The sequence below is a fragment of the Coregonus lavaretus genome (assembly GCF_964263955.1).
Source record: "Coregonus lavaretus genome assembly, chromosome: 32".
NCBI classification, from domain to species: domain Eukaryota; kingdom Metazoa; phylum Chordata; class Actinopteri; order Salmoniformes; family Salmonidae; genus Coregonus; species Coregonus lavaretus.
This window is the reverse complement of record NC_140019.1, coordinates 37,455,419-37,472,063: the sequence shown is the minus strand read 5'-3', so window position 1 is coordinate 37,472,063 and position 16,645 is coordinate 37,455,419.

Sequence of the window (16,645 nt, the reverse complement as noted above, 5' to 3'; positions counted from 1 at the left end):
GTTATTTCCCTCTAATGTTATTTCCCTCTAATGTTATTTCCCTCTAATGTTATTTCCATCTAATGTTATTTCCCTCTAATGTTATTTCCCTCTAATGTTATTTCCATCTCCTGGTTATTTATTTCTAATGTTATTTCCATCTAATGTTATTTCCATCTAATGTTATTTCCATCTAATGTTATTTCCATCTAATGTTATTTCCATGGTATGTCCCATGGTGAGCCAGTATGAAAATGTATGCTCTCACTAACTGTAAGTCGCTCTGGATAAGAGCGTCTGCTAAATGACTAAAATGTAAAAATGTAAATGTCTTCTTTGATTCAATAAATGAAAATAATGAAAACAGTTGCTGAACATGATTAAAACAAGATACATTATGCTACATGCTAGGTTCAAGTCAGGTTTAAAGTCTTATGGGAGACTGGGTGCGTTTCAAAAGGCATCATTTCCACTATATACCGTATTGGTCCGAATATAAGACGACCCTGATTATAAGACGACCCCCCGTTTTTCAACACAAACATTTAGAAAAACAGATTTGCAGACTAGATTTGCCGAACAAAGAACTTCATTTTATTTTAAAATAACAATATTAAAAACACAGTGAATTAAACACAAAGGCAAACTATGTACAGTATGATTCAAAATTAATATCAAGCAATAATAAAGCAACATTTTTAAATAACAGAGAAAATACAGGCCACACATTTAACTAAACTTAACAAAAATTCGCCAAACTTCTCCTCCGATGTCTCTCTATCCCTCACACACAGACTTTTCTCCCTTTCTATTGACAGTCACCGATGTTGGCATGTCGAAATAAACGGGTGTCTGATCAGCATTGCCGATCTGATCCAGCGGGTAGGAGTGCTTCTTCCTCAGGTTGATAACAAAGCGCTGAAACGAAAGCAGCTTCTCTCCGAAGTCTGACGGCAGGCGTTGGGCCAAACTCGTTCTCCGTCTAAGTGACAGTCCATTACGCCGCATCATCCTACGACACCAGCCGAGGCTGGCTTTAAATCCAGTGATGTTGAGCTCTCTGGCGATTTCCAGGGCCTTAACCTGGATGACAGCTCTGGTAATGGGCATTCCCTCACTTCTTTTTTCCCTGACATATTCAAAAACCCTCCGGTCAACCTCAATGAAACGACCACTTTGAGGACCACGGAAGGATTTTCGCTGACTGTTAGCATCTTTTAGACGTTGTTTTTCTGCTCGCCATCTTCTTACATTACACTCAGTGACCCCGAATGTCTTGGCAGCTTGGCAGTTGTTAGATGACTCTGCCTTATTGACAACCATTATTTTGAAATTGGCATCATAGCTCCTCCGCTGTTGTTTATTGACCTGGCCCACTTTTGAGCCACTTGTCTCTAAATGGTCAGCCTGTCTTTCCATCTTTAAACACCGGTAACGGGCTGGTTGTTAAGGACGCCTCTTCCCTCCGTCCGGAACGAATTTTTGGCGCCATCTGTGCCCGCGAATGTGTATTGACATTTAAAGGGAGCGCCGAAGAAGAGAAACTGCGCTCTGAATACTAGACCCCGAATATAAGACGACCCGACTTTTTTGGACCTATTTCGAGGGGAAAAAAGGCCGTCTTATATTCGGACCAATACGGTAGTGCCCTACATTTGATCAACAGGGCACTGTATAGGGGAATAGTATGCCATTTGGGATTCACACAGTGCTGAAATACAGCCATCAGTCCCTCTGTGTTTCCATGTTCCGCCAGTCTCTGTTTCTCCACCCTCTAGTTCCTACTGGGTCCATCATTTCATTGGTGTATTAGACAGCCCTCTCTGTTTACTTCCAGCTTCTTCTTCTTTTTTTTTTTAAATTAAAACTCACAATCTGGCAGCGTAGCAATTGCTGGTGCAGTGTGTCTCTGCCTCGTGGCAATAAGGTCGTCAACTGAATATTTTAAAGTCAAGATGCAACCCCATCTTCTTCCCCGTCGGTGCTTCTGTGTGATTAAATGAAAATCTACTGCCAATATCACTTTGGAATAATTAAACTGCAGCCAGAACTTGTTGAAACAAAACACATAGGGCTTGGATCCCAAATGACACCCTTTATAGTGCACTACGTTTCATTGAGGCTCATAGGGCTCTGGTCAAAAGTAGTGCACTATATAGGGAATAGGCTACGATTTGGGATACACTAGCAGCTTCTTCAGACAAGGAAAAACAATGCAGTGAAAAGGCCAAGTCTCAAGGGGGTAGTAGTGTTTCCTGATCAACAGTCATGTAGCCTGTGGTCTGAGGTAGACTAGGATATAAGCTTCTGGGAGGAAGGCTTGCCAAAACAATGATTTGTTGAATCTTCACACAAAATTATTTATAATTATTATTATTATTTCCTGAGTATTATATTGTACAACAGATGATAAAAAAGTGTGAAGAAATTTGATCAGTTCCTGATAGTTGCTGGACGAAAATACAATCTAAACAGGACCTTCTAATCAGCAGGTTTTGCATGGGGTGGAGTTTTGGCTTGCCTGGTGACATCACCAGGAGGTACATTGCCTTGCAAAAGTATTCGTCCCCCCTTGGCGTTTTTTCCTATTTTGTTGCATTACAACCTGTATTTTAAATAGATTTTTATGTGGATTTCATGTCATGGACATACACAAAATAGTCCAAATTGGTGAAGTGAAATGAAACAAATTCAAAAAAATAAATATCGGAAAAGTGGTGCATGCATATGTATTCACCCCCTTTGCTGTGAAGCCCCTAAATAAGATCTGGTGCAACCAATTACCTTCAGAAGTCACATAATTAGTAAAATAAAGTCCACCTGTGTGCAATGATGTCACATGATCTGGCACATGATCTCAGTATATATACACCTGTTCTGAAAGGCCCCAGAGTCTGCAACACCACTAAGCAATGGGCACCACCAAGCAAGCGGCACCATGAAGACCAAGGAGCTCTCCAAACAGGTCAGGGACAAAGTTGTGGAGAAGTATTGATCAGGGTTGGGTTATAAAAAAACATCCGAAACTTTTAACATCCCACGGAGCACCATTAAATCCATTATTTAAAAAATGGAAAGAATATGGCACCACAACAAACCTGCCAAGAGAGGACCGCCCACCAAAACTCACAGACCAAGCAAGGAGGGCATTAATCAGAGAGGCGACAAAGAGATCAAAGATAACCCTGAAGGAGCTGCAAAGCTCCACAGCGGAGATTGGAGTATCTGTCCATAGGACCACTTTAAGCCTTACCATCTACAGAGCTGAGCTTTACGGAAGAGTGGCCAGAAGAAAGCCATTGCTTAAAGAAACAAAATAAGCAAACATGTTTGGTGTTCGCCAAAAGGCATGTGGGAGACTCCCCAAATATATGTAAGAAGGTACTCTGGTCAGATGAGACTAAAATTGAGCTTTTTGTCCATCAAGGGAAATGAAATGTCTGGCGCAAACCCAACACCTCTCATGACCCCGAGAACACCATCCCCACAGTGAAGCATGGTGGTGGCAGCATCATGCTGTGGGGATGTTCTTTATCGGCAAGTACTGGGAAACTGGTCAGAATTGAAGGAATCATCGATGGATGGCGCTAAATACAGGGACATTTTTGAGGGAAACCTGTTTCAGTCTTCCAGAGATTTGAGACTGGGATGGCGGAGGTTCACCTTCCAGCAGGACAATGACCCTAAGCATACTGCTAAAGCAACACTCGAGCGGTTTAAGGGGAAACATTTAAATGTCTTGGAATGGCCTAGTCAAAGCCCAGACCTCAATCCAATTGAGAATCTGTGGTATGACTTAAAGATTGCTGTACACCAGCGCAACCCATCCAACTTGAAGAAGCTGGAGCAGTTTTGCCTTGAAGAAAGGGCAAAGATCCCAGTGGCTAGATGGGCCAAGCTTGTAGAGACATACCCCAAGAGACTTGTAGCTGTAATTGCTGCAAAAGGTGGCTCTACAAAGCCTTGACTTTGGGGGGATGAATAGCAAATCAAATCAAATCAAATTTGATTTGCCATATGCGCCGAATACAACAGGTGTAGACATTACCGTGAAATGCTTACTTACAGCCCTTAACCAACAATGCATTTATTTTGTAATAAAAAAGTAAAATAAAACAACAACAACAAAAAAGTGTTGAGAAAAAAAGAGCAGAAGTCAAATTAAATAACAGTAGGGAGGCTATATACAGGGGGTACCGGTGCAGAGTCAATGTGCGGGGGCACCGGTTAGTTGAAGTAGTATGTACATGTAGGTAGAGTTAAAGTGACTATGCATAAATAATTAACAGAGTAGCAGCAGCGTAAAAAGATGGGGTGTGGGGGCAGTGCAAATAGTCTGGGTAGCCATGATTAGCTGTTCAGGAGTCTTATGGCTTGGGGGTAGAAGCTGCTGAGAAGCATTTTGGACCTAGACTTGGCGCTCTGGTACTGCTTGCTGTGCGGTAGCAGAGAGAACAGTCTATGACTAGGGTGGCTGGAGTCTTTGACAATTTTGAGGGCCTTCCTCTGACAACGCCTGGTATAGAGGTCCTGGGTGGTAGGAAGCTTGGCCCCAGTGATGTACTGGGCCGTACACACTACCCTCTGTAGTGCCTTGCGGTCGGAGGCCGAGCAGTTGCCATACCAGGCGGTGATGCAACCAGTCAGGATGCTCTCAATGGTGCAGCTGTAGAACTTTTTGAGGATCAGAGGACCCATGCCAAATCTTTTCAGTCTCCTGAGGGGGAATATGCTTTGTCGTGCCCTTTTCACGACTGTCTTGGTGTGTGTTGGTGATGTGGACACCAAGGAATTTGAAGCTCTCAACCTGTTCCACTACAGCCCCGTCGATGAGAATGCGGGCGTGCTCAGTCCTCTTTTTTCACCTGTAGTCCACAATCATCTCCTTTGTCTTGGTCACGTTGAGGGAGAGGTTGTTATCCTGGCACCACACGGCCAGGTCTCTGACCTCCTCCCTATAGGCTGTCTCATCGTTGTCAGTGATCAGGCCTTCCACTGTTGTGTCGTCGGCAAACTTAATGATGGTGTTGGAGTCGTGAGGGACCCCTGAGGGAATAGTTATGCATGCTCAAGTTTTCTGTTTTTCTGTCTTATTTCTTGTTTGTTTCACAATAAAAAAATATTTTGCAGACCTCCACAAGACCTCCACAAGTCTGGTTCATCCTTGGGAGCTATTTCCAAACGCCTAAAGGTACCACGTTCATCTGTACAAACAAAAGTATGCAAGTATAAACACCATGGGACCACGCAGCCGCCATACCGCTCAGGAACGAGACGCGTTCTGTCTCCTAGAGATTAACGTGGTACTGCCACTGCTCCAAAACCGCCATAAAAAAGCCAGACTACGGTTTGTAACTGCACATGGGGACAAAGATCGTACTTTTTTGAGAAATGTCCTCTGGCCTATTTAAACAAAAATAGAACTGTTTGGCCATAATGACCAACGTTATGTTTGGAGGAAAAGGGGGGGTTTGCTAGCCAGGGAACACCATCCCAACCATGAAGCACAGGGGTGGCAGCATCATGCTGTGGGGGTGCTTTGCTGCAGGAGGGACTGGTGCACTTCACAATATAGATGGCATCATGAGGAAGGAAAATGTGGATGTATTGAAGCAACATCTCAAGACATCAGTCAGGAAGTTAAAGCTTGGTCGCTAATGGATCTTCCAAATGGACAATGACCCAAGCATACTCCAGAGTTGTGGCAAAACTGCTCAATGACAACAAAGTCAAGGTATTGGAGTGGCCATCACAAAGCCCTGACCCCAATCCTATAGAACATTTGTGGGCAGAACTGAAAAAGTGTGTGCGAGCAAGGAGGCCTACAAACCTGACTCAGTTACACCAGCTCTGACAGGAGGAATGGGCCAAAATTAACCCAACTTATTGTGGGAAGCTTGTGGAAGGCTACCCAAAATGTTTGACCCAAGTTAAACAATTGAATGGCAATGCTACCAAATACTAATTGAGTGTATGTAAACTTTAGACGCACTGGGAATGTGATGAAATAAATAAAAAGCTGAAATAAATCATTCTCTCTACTATTATTCTGACATTTCACATTCTTAAAATAAAAGTGGTGATCCTAACTGACCTAAGACAGGATTAAAGGTCAGGAATTGTGTTTAAATGTATTTGGCTAAGGTGTATGTAAACTTCCGACTTCAATTGTATACAAATATTTTCAAATGAAAACCGAGATGACTACATTAAAATATAAACATTAGACTATAGGCCTATTTCAATCATATTGAAATACATTTCATGTTCAATCTATTGAGTTCTATGTTGCTACTAGGCTGTAATGTATCTCAATATAAATGCAACATGTAAATGGTCCTGCCATAAAAGATCACAGACATTTTCCATCCTCATAAAGATATGATTTCTCTCGAATGTTGTATACAAATTTATTTACATCCCTGTTAGTGAGCATTTCTCCTTTTCCAAGATAATCCATCAAACTGACCGGTGTGGCATATGAACATCCGAGATTTGGTTTAGCGCTGGACCAGAGCTAGCTAACAAGCTAACACGCTTTTTGTTTGCAGAGTGGCACCAGAATTAAAAACTGTCTTACCTTTTTTGCACTTAATATATCCAATGTGAAATGTGATAACTATACTATCCTATAGTTAATAGTTAATTTACAATGTTAAAAAAGTTTCTATAGTAAAAGGTAATTGTCACGATCGCCAATGAAGTATGACCAAAGCGCAGCGTTGGGAGTGAACATGATGATTTTAATTTTGAAACACACGACAAAACAAAACACGATCCGTGAAGTCCTCAGTGACAACTACTGAACAATGAACAAAAACCCACAACCACAAGGTGAACACAGACATTTAAATATGGCTCCCAATCAGAGATAACGAGCCGACAGCTGACACTCGTTACCTCCGATTGGGAGTCACTGACCAAACATAGAACGCGAACACCTAGACACTACCCACAGTACACAACACACGGAAATCTACACACCCTGACTAAACACAAAAAGTCCTAGAACCAGAGTGTGACAGTACCCCCCCCCCAAAGGCGCGGACTGCGACCGCGCCTAACTACAAGCAAACAGGGGAGGGCTGGGTGGGCATTCCTCCTCGGCGGCGGCTCCGGCTCCGGGCTTCCTCCCCACTTCCTCTCCAACCCCCCAAAGTACCCCCGGTCCTGCCCAGCCCCGCCGGCCGGAACCGGACTGACGACACGCGCCCCTGGCCTGGCGCGTGGATCCTGGCTGGACGGCTCTGGCGGATCCCGGCTGGACGGCTCTGGCGGATCCCGGCTGGACGGCTCTGGCGGATCCCGGCTGGACGGCTCTGGCGGATCCCGGCTGGACGGCTCTGGCGGATCCCGGCTGGACGGCTCTGGCGGATCCTGGCTGGAAGGCTCTGGCGGATCCCGGCTGGAAGGCTCTGGCGGATCCCGGCTGGACGGCTCTGGCGGATCCTGGCTGGACGGCTCTGGCGGATCCTGGCTGGACGGCTCTTGGCTGGCTGACGGATCTGGCTGCTCATGGCTGGCTGACGGATCTGGCTGCTCATGGATGGCTGACGGATCTGGCTGCTCATGGCTGGCTGACGGATCTGGCTGCTCATGGCTGGCGGAAGGATCTGGCTGCTCATGGCTGGCGGAAGGCTCTGGCTGATCCTGTCTGGCGGAAGGCTCTGGCTGATCCTGTCTGGCGGACGGCTCTGGCTGGACAGGGCTGACGACGCACCCCGTAGGCTCGGTGCGTTGAGCAGGGACAGGCCGGGCTGGGCTGGCGAAACGCACCACAGACTTGGTGCGGGGCGCAGGAACAGGCCGAGCTGGGCTGGCGACGCACCCCGTAGGCTTGGTGCGTTGAGCAGGGACAGACAGAACCGCACTGGGGACACACACCCCTGGCCCTACACGGGGATCAGGAACTGGCCGGACCGGCCTGGAAACACCCCCCAGTACCTCTCGCCGTGCCTCCACACTTTCCATCCCCTTCGTAACCAGTGGCCCCCTTAAACTGGCGGCCATATCTGCCAACCTCTTGCACTCCTCCGGGCCGTACACCTTCTGCCCCGACGTCGTGAGCCCCCCCCTAAAAATTTTCTGGGGGTCTCTCCTCTCGGTGGACCAGGCCTCCATAGTCCTCTCCCAACCTTCGCTCTTCTGGCTCCACCACTCGTTATCCAACTGCTGCTTGGTCTCGTTGTGGTGGGTTTTTCTGTCACGATCGCCAATGAAGTATGACCAAAGCGCAGCGTTGGGAGTGAACATGATGATTTTAATTTTGAAACACACGACAAAACAAAACACGATCCGTGAAGTCCTCAGTGACAACTACTGAACAATGAACAAAAACCCACAACCACAAGGTGAACACAGACATTTAAATATGGCTCCCAATCAGAGATAACGAGCCGACAGCTGACACTCGTTACCTCCGATTGGGAGTCACTGACCAAACATAGAACGCGAACACCTAGACACTACCCACAGTACACAACACACGGAAATCTACACACCCTGACTAAACACAAAAAGTCCTAGAACCAGAGTGTGACAGTAATCCATTCTTCTCTAATAAAAAAATCTCTCTCCCTATCTTCTGGATCACACTTGTAAACGTCAGTACAGTAGCCTAATCTTCGGAAGTGGGAGGGGCCAGACTGGAAGAAGATTCTGAGTGACAGAGTGAGGGCTTTGCATAGGCGCTTTGTTGAGTTTTTTTGTGGGGAAAAAAAATAAAAAATCGCCGGAACTTAAAAGAACGTTATTAACCGATTCCCATGCTTTTAAAAATAACGGTTCTGTTCCAGAGCAGTATAGATCACTTTCATTCCCGGTTCTGTTCCTTCGAAACCGGTTCCAACCCCGTGGCTAAAACACTCTTAAGCACTAAATTCCATCGCTATCAGGAAACCGGGCAAAGGTAGTTTATTCTGTTTAGTATTCCATCCATTGCGTTCTGTTTGCGTTTCAAGTAATTCATACCGTGGTTTAACTTCTCACAATACTGAACAGATGTTTCAAATGGACTGCATCGCAAACAGCTGTTGTAGGCCTACTAAATTCAAAGTTGTCTGACATGTAACACTTATATTAATCATCTTACTACTTGAATTGTTTTGTTTTGTTTATCTTCTCCAGTTTCTACTGAATAATGGGCAGAAGAACATACAGTACGTACCCACTCCCTCTAGGATGCCCACTCACTTCTTCAGTTCTCCGTTTGCGTGGACAAGTATCCATGGCAACAAGTGTTCTGCTTCGCTACTCCTGAATCCATGCAGCAATCCAAGTTCTAACTGAAGTATAGTTTCAAAGAAAATCTGTGGTTGTTTAATTTAATGCAACACTCTAATTGATTCAGTAGTTGCATTGTTTTTTGATTGAACCCCATCCGTCTTTGACAGCCTTGGACAACTTGTCTTACTGCATGGTAAGTTTAAGGTACCACTTTATTTGACAGGTTCAGTTTGACATGGACAAGACGGTGTCATAAACTTGACATAGGATAGCTGCTGTCGGTCTGTCTTTCATGTGGCTACTGAGTTTTGAGAACAAGCGATAGAGGATCTTGCTACACAGGGACATTTTTTTTGCACTTATTCTAAGAACCAAGTTTTTGAATATGACACGTAGTTGTGTGTGTGTCTTAAGACGTGTTCTATGTTTCTGTCTGTTTGCAATGAACAATTACACATACAAGTAAGGACATCTATCAATTTCATTCATTGTCCCTTTCTGCAACGTAATATTCACTTTTAGGGGTTCTAAAAAAAAAAAGATTTGTATTGTTATGTTGCAAACATGCTGTATAAATGGCTATTATGTTATTTAGTATGAAATAACGTTCATTTGAAGAAAAAATGTCCTGTCCCTCTTAAACAGGTCCCCTGTAGCTCAGTTGGTAGGGCATGGCGCTTGCAATGCCAGGGTTGTGGGTTCGTTTCCCACGGGGGGGCCAGTATGAAAAATGTATGCACTCACTAACTGTAAGTCACTCTGGATAAGAGCGTCTACTAAATGACTAAAATGTAAAAAAAAAGGTAAATGTGTTGAAGCTCATGAAACTAGGACAGTTGGTTAAAATACCAAGAAACACCTATGGATTCCCATCCGAAATGTCAAAATATAGCTATGGCACTCAAGTGTATAGTGTTGAATTAAGTTGCTAAGGCCTTTTGACCTATTTGTTTTTTTTGATAAACAAGGTGCAATACCGGATTAACCCCAGCAGCGTACCAACATATCTTTCTAGCTCTATATGATATGTTGTGTCTGCTTTGAGGAGGCTGCAAGAGTTACTGAGGCTGTCTTAAAATGTGAATGTACAAATTGGGGTATCTTTCTTTCAAGGTCTCTTCCTTGAAAGAATATGACATCTTGGCAAGGGGACCCAAATGGCTTTTAAAATAATTTAATAAAAAGCATGTGATGAAATTAGCTAATGCCCATTGACATTTTGTCCTGGGCATTATTCAAATAACTGTTTCGTATTGATACTTCCTACGTTTGGGGTGGGCTGTAATGTATTATCTGAGGTCAAGCCGAGCTCAAACAGCTGACTAAAGACGGAACGTTCAGATCAAGAAAATGAGATATTCAATAGAGACCGTTTCCACTGCAAGTCTTTACAATGATGTGATTAAAAGTTGAAACAAATGTGCCACTTGTTGTAGCATGGTGTTGTAGCAAACGAGTGTCATTAAATTCATGCACCAGAAACAAGGTACACTTTGTGACTTGTCAGATAAATATCAGCAAGCTAGGTCAGCTATGGGCAGCAGGGAAGGCTCTGGCCTTTGTGAGCCATGAGCGGTTTTGGTTGGGGGGGGGCCCTAATCTCATGTTGCCATACCTCTAAAATCACGTTGTTGTCATGCCCCCCTTGGAGGTCTGGAGAATGTTGTATTGCAAAACGGTTTGAATGGTCCGCTGGGATTTTGATTGGATGTTACATTTCAAGAACTCTCCCCCCACACGCCCATAGAAGGTGTGCTGTGTGTTATGTGTCAGTTTCAAGTGCTAGTTTTCAAGTTACCAAGTGTGGCCGACAGTCTGCGATTTATATTTATTGAAATTGAAAGTGGATTACGCAAGTAAAGTCAAACGTCACAACACGTTCTAAACCACTCTGTTGACAAACATACTTTTTTCCTTGTCTCTGTTCGTTCACATAGCTGCTAGCTGCTAGCTGCTCTTTGCTACCAGCACTTTGCTACCACTGGAAATCCTATTACTTTGTTTTTGTAAAGACCCCAAAAAACAGAGGCAGTGGGAGAACCTATACAAGTAAGCAAATACATTTGTAAAATTAAAATATATATATATGTATTATTAGCTAGCTAGTGAAGGCTTTGCAGGCTAAGTTAACTGAGGTGCTAGCTAGCTAGCTTTACACACTGTTTATCTAAGTAAATTAAATATAATCAGCCAGCTCACTTCCTATTAAAGTGCCTTCAGAAAATATTCACACCCTTTGACTTTTTCAAATGTTGTTGTGTTACAGCCTGCATTTTTAAATGGATACAATTTAGATTTTGTGTCACTGGCCTACACACAATACCCCATTTCTTGAGCCGTTAAATTTATATATATATATATATATATATATATATATATATATATATATATATATATATATATATATTGTGTAATGTTAGAAACACATTCCTTTTATATGCTATGCACAGATGGATGAATGTTAGGAGGCTTCAAACACCACAGCCAAATTAGATATAATTTTTTTTTTTTTTTTATTATATTTAAAGTCTGCTTTCTCTACTCTCAATTACACATCGACATGATATGCTGTTATGATATGCTGTTATGATATGATGTGTGTATTTGTGCTTGACAACCCTTGGTATCAACAACAAAACGTGATACAATTATCAACCTTCATTAAACCTTACAAATCATTTTCTGGGTTACAACTAATACATGGATTCCTACAATAAACGGTTCTATCCTTTAGCTACAGAACGTCCCAAATGGCACCCTATTCCCTATATAGTGCACTACTTTCAACCAGGACAGGTCAAAAGTAGTGCACTATATAGGGAATAGGGTGTAATTTGGGGCGCAGACGTCATGTCTGAACAGTAATGGTCACGACTCAGAACACAGATCAATCTCACGTTACAAGACAACAGTCACACAACAGTCACACAACAGTCACACAACAGTACAGTCACACAACAGTCACACAACAGTAACATAACAGTCTCACAACAGTAACATAACAGTCACACAACAGTCACACAACAGTACAGTCACACAACAGTCACACAACAGTCACACAACAGTCACACAACAGTACAGTAACACAACAGTCACACAACAGTCACACAACAGTCACACAACAGTCACACAACAGTACAGTCACACAACAGTCACACAACAGTAACATAACAGTCACACAACAGTCACACAACAGTTTTCTATTGACATTCATGTGATGACTGAAAGTCAACAGAAGATAATGAATACAGATCTAATATCTCACAGCTTCTTTACAAAGCTGCCTTGCTTCATTAGTTCCATTCAGACAGCGCAAAGTTAACAAAACAACACTGATGTTTCAACTAATCATCCGAGCTGCTTCGGCCTCTTATGCAGTCCTCTTCTAGGATATTGGGTTCATTAAAAAGCAGATAGACTTCAGCTGTGTGCTTAGCTGACTTTGAGCCAACGAGTTCCACAAAGGCCATCTTCGGAATCTGATTCACTCACAGTGAGTCCCTCTCTCAAAGTCCAATTAAAACATGGTGAAATGCATCATATGTCATGGTGGTAAGATAACAAAACATTAGGCTTACAACAAAATACTCAAATATATGGTTCTTTAAAAACATTTTCAAGATGACTATGAAGATTTATTTTCAAGCTTTCTTTTCATTTACGTCACTCAATGTTTATTATTATATGAAATAACAATATTATGCATACTGTGGGGGAAAAAAGTATTTAGTCAGCCACCAATTGTGCAAGTTCTCCCACTTAAAAAGATGAGAGAGGCCTGTCATTTTCATCATAGGTACACGTCAACTATGACAGACAAAATGAGAAAAAAAATTCTCCAGAAAATCACATTGTAGGATTTTTTATGAATTTATTTGCAAATTATGGTGGAAAATAAGTATTTGGTCAATAACAAAAGTTTCTCAATACTTTGTTATATACCCTTTGTTGGCAATGACACAGATCTCCTCTAGAGCAGTTATGTTTTGGGGCTGTCGCTGGGCAACACGGACTTTCAACTCCCTCCAAAGATTTTCTACGGGGTTGAGATCTGGAGACTGGCTAGGCCACTCCAGGACCTTGAAATGCTTCTTACGAAGCCACTCCTTCGTTGCCCGGGCGGTGTGTTTGGGATCATTGTCATGCTGAAAGACCCAGCCACGTTTCATCTTCAATGCCCTTGCTGATGGAAGGAGGTTTTCACTCAAAATCTCACGATACATGGCCCCATTCATTCTTTCCTTTACACGGATCAGTCGTCCTGGTCCCTTTGCAGAAAAACAGCCCCAAAGCATGATGTTTCCACCCCCAGGTATGTGTTCTTTGGATACAACTCAGCATTCTTTGTCCTCCAAACACGACGAGTTGAGTTTTTACCAAAAAGTTCTATTTTGGTTTCATCTGACCATATGACATTCTCCCAATCCTCTTCTGGATCATCTAAATGCACTCTAGCAAACTTCAGATGGAACTGGACATGTACTGGCTTAAGCAGGGGGACGTCTGGCACTGCAGGATTTGAGTCCCTGGCGGCGTAGTGTGTTACTGATGGTAGGCTTTGTTACTTTGGTCCCAGCTCTCTGCAGGTCATTCACTAGGTCCCCCCGTGTGGTTCTGGGATTTTTGCTCACCGTTCTTGTGATCATTTTGACCCCACGGGGTGAGATCTTGCGTGGAGCCCCAGATCGAGGGAGATTATCAGTGGTCTTGTATGTCTTCCATTTCCTAATAATTGCTCCCACAGTTGATTTCTTCAAACCAAGCTGCTTACCTATTGCTGATTCAGTCTTCCCAGCCTGGTGCAGGTCTACAATTTTGTTTCTGGTGTCCTTTGACAGCTCTTTGGTCTTGGCCATAGTGGAGTTTGGAGTGTGACTGTTTGAGGTTGTGGACAGGTGTCTTTTATACTGATAACAAGTTCAAACAGGTGCCATTAATACAGGTAACGAGTGGAGGACAGAGGAGCCTCTTAAAGAAGAAGTTACAGGTCTGTGAGAGCCAGAAATCTTGCTTGTTTGTAGGTGACCAAATACTTATTTTCCACCATAATTTGCAAATAAATTCATAAAAAATCCTACAATGTGATTCTCTGGAGAAAAAAAATCTCAATTTGTCTGTCATAGTTGACGTGTACCTATGATGAAAATTACAGGCCTCTCTCATCTTTTTAAGTGGGAGAACTTGCACAATTGGTGGCTGACTAAATACTTTTTTTCCCCACTGTAGTTTGTACATGTTGGAAAGATGGATTCAAGTATTCCCTTTCACTATTTGCCTGTGTAGTTACGTTCACACCTTGCTTAACAAACCAAACACGTTTGATTTACCACAGAATTCAACCCTAAAAGACAATCAATCTAATTTTGATGATCTTCACATTTCAGTTTGAGCCCGAGAGTATTTTGTTTGCATTAGAGACAAAACTCAGTGAGGCCTAGAGATATTCTGCCCCCTCTAAGGTTAAATATGTATTTATTTTTGTCCGGGCCTCAACAAATAAATTCATAAGATTGTCATTAATTTCCAACAGCTGCATTTCCTAACGTACGCCATCTCTGACAGTGCAGAACTTTGTTTATGTCTTTACGGGCCCCTGGGCCAACTAACACAGTAAAACAACACTTAATGAATCAGAAAAGTGATTATGTTATGTTATGATACAATTAAGCACACTTTAATTGATGTAGGAGACCTGTAGTCAGCATGATTCATAGCTAGCTCTTTTGTTGCTGGCACTTGGAGAACGTTGATGTCCTGTATAGGAACACCTTACAGAGTGGCTGGGTTACTGCCGTGCCTCTCTGTATGTGTCCCAAAAATGGTACCCTATTCCCTATATAGTGCACTACTTTTGACCAGAGTCCTATTGGGCCCCGGTCAAAAGTAGTGCACTATAAAGGGAATAGGGTTCCATTTGGGACTCACAATCTCTCAGTCAGCCATTCAGATCAAAAGGCCCTGAGGGTAGTGGTCTGTAGTGACCTGTACAGTCTGACTCCGCGGGCCACTGAGGTGTGACTAAAGCTTTGTGGCTTCGGTGGAGGTTCCTCGGACATGGAAAGAGGACAGCGAGAGTGTAAACACTGGCCATATAAACACGCAGGTACAAGGACATAAAAAAAATCTAGATAAATAACACGTAGTGCACATTATACAGTATATCCTATTTTGTGCCCCTATAACAATAAGATTGTAGGTGTTTTATCTAGAATCCTTAATTGAAACAATAACAAAGCGACACCCCCTGCCCCTGTTATGGTAAAAAGGTCGAGGAATAGGCCCGGAGAAATGCAGCCACTCTCGACTTCATAGACAGAGCAATGGATGCAAGGTCTGAGCAGCTATCCATGGTACCAAAATAGAGCCAAGAATAAATATGTCACTAGAGTCTGTGGAATGAGATCCTTTGATTCTGACCTTAATGAGTTTTAACCATGTTTTGAGGCTTTACATTTAACATTGTTTACAAACACTGGAGTAAAACAAACCTATATTTTGGGTTCAGATTGGGTATGACAGTTGAACTAAGCTCATGAGGCATTTATAAGTTACTGTGCTTTCGGAAAGTATTCAGACCCCTTGACTTTTCCCACATTTTGTTACGTTACAGCCTTATTCTACATTTTTTTTTTTTTTTTATCCTCAGCAATCTACACAGAATACCCCATAATGACAAAGCAAAAACAGATTTTTAGAAAATCTAGCAAATTTATTAAAAACAAAAAACAGAAATACCTTATTTACATAAGTAATCAGACCCTTTGCTATGGGACTTGAAATTTAGCTCAGGTGCATCCTGTTTCCATTGATCATCCTTGACGTTTCTACAACTTGGTTGTAGAAGGGCCTTGGTCAGGGAGGTGACCAAGAACCTGATGGTTGCTCTGACAGAGCTCTAGAGTTCCTCTGTGGAGATGGGAGAACCTTCCAGAAGGACAACCATCTCTGCAGCACTCCACCAATTAGGCCTTTTTGGTAAAGTGGCCAGACGGAAGCCACTCCTCAGTAAAAGGCATAGGAGAGCCCGCTATGAGTTTGCCAAAAGGCACCTAAAGACTCTCAGACCATGAGAAACAAGATTATCTGGTCTGATGAAACCAAGATTGAACTCTTTGGCCTCAATGCCAAGCGTCACATCTGGAGGAAACCTGGCACCAACCCTACGGTGAAGCATGGTGGTGGCAGCATCATGCTGTGGGGATGTTTTTCAGCGGCATGGACTGGGAGACTAGTCAGGATCGAGGGAAAGATGAACGGAGCAAAGTACAGAGAGATCCTTGATGAAAACCTGCTCAGAGCGCTCAGGACCTCAGACTGGGGCGAAGGTTCACCTTCTAACAGGACAACGACCCTAAGCACACAGCCAAGACAACGCAGGAGTGGCTTCGGGACAAGTCTCTGAATTACCTTGAGTGGCCCAGCCAGAGCCCGGACTTGAAGT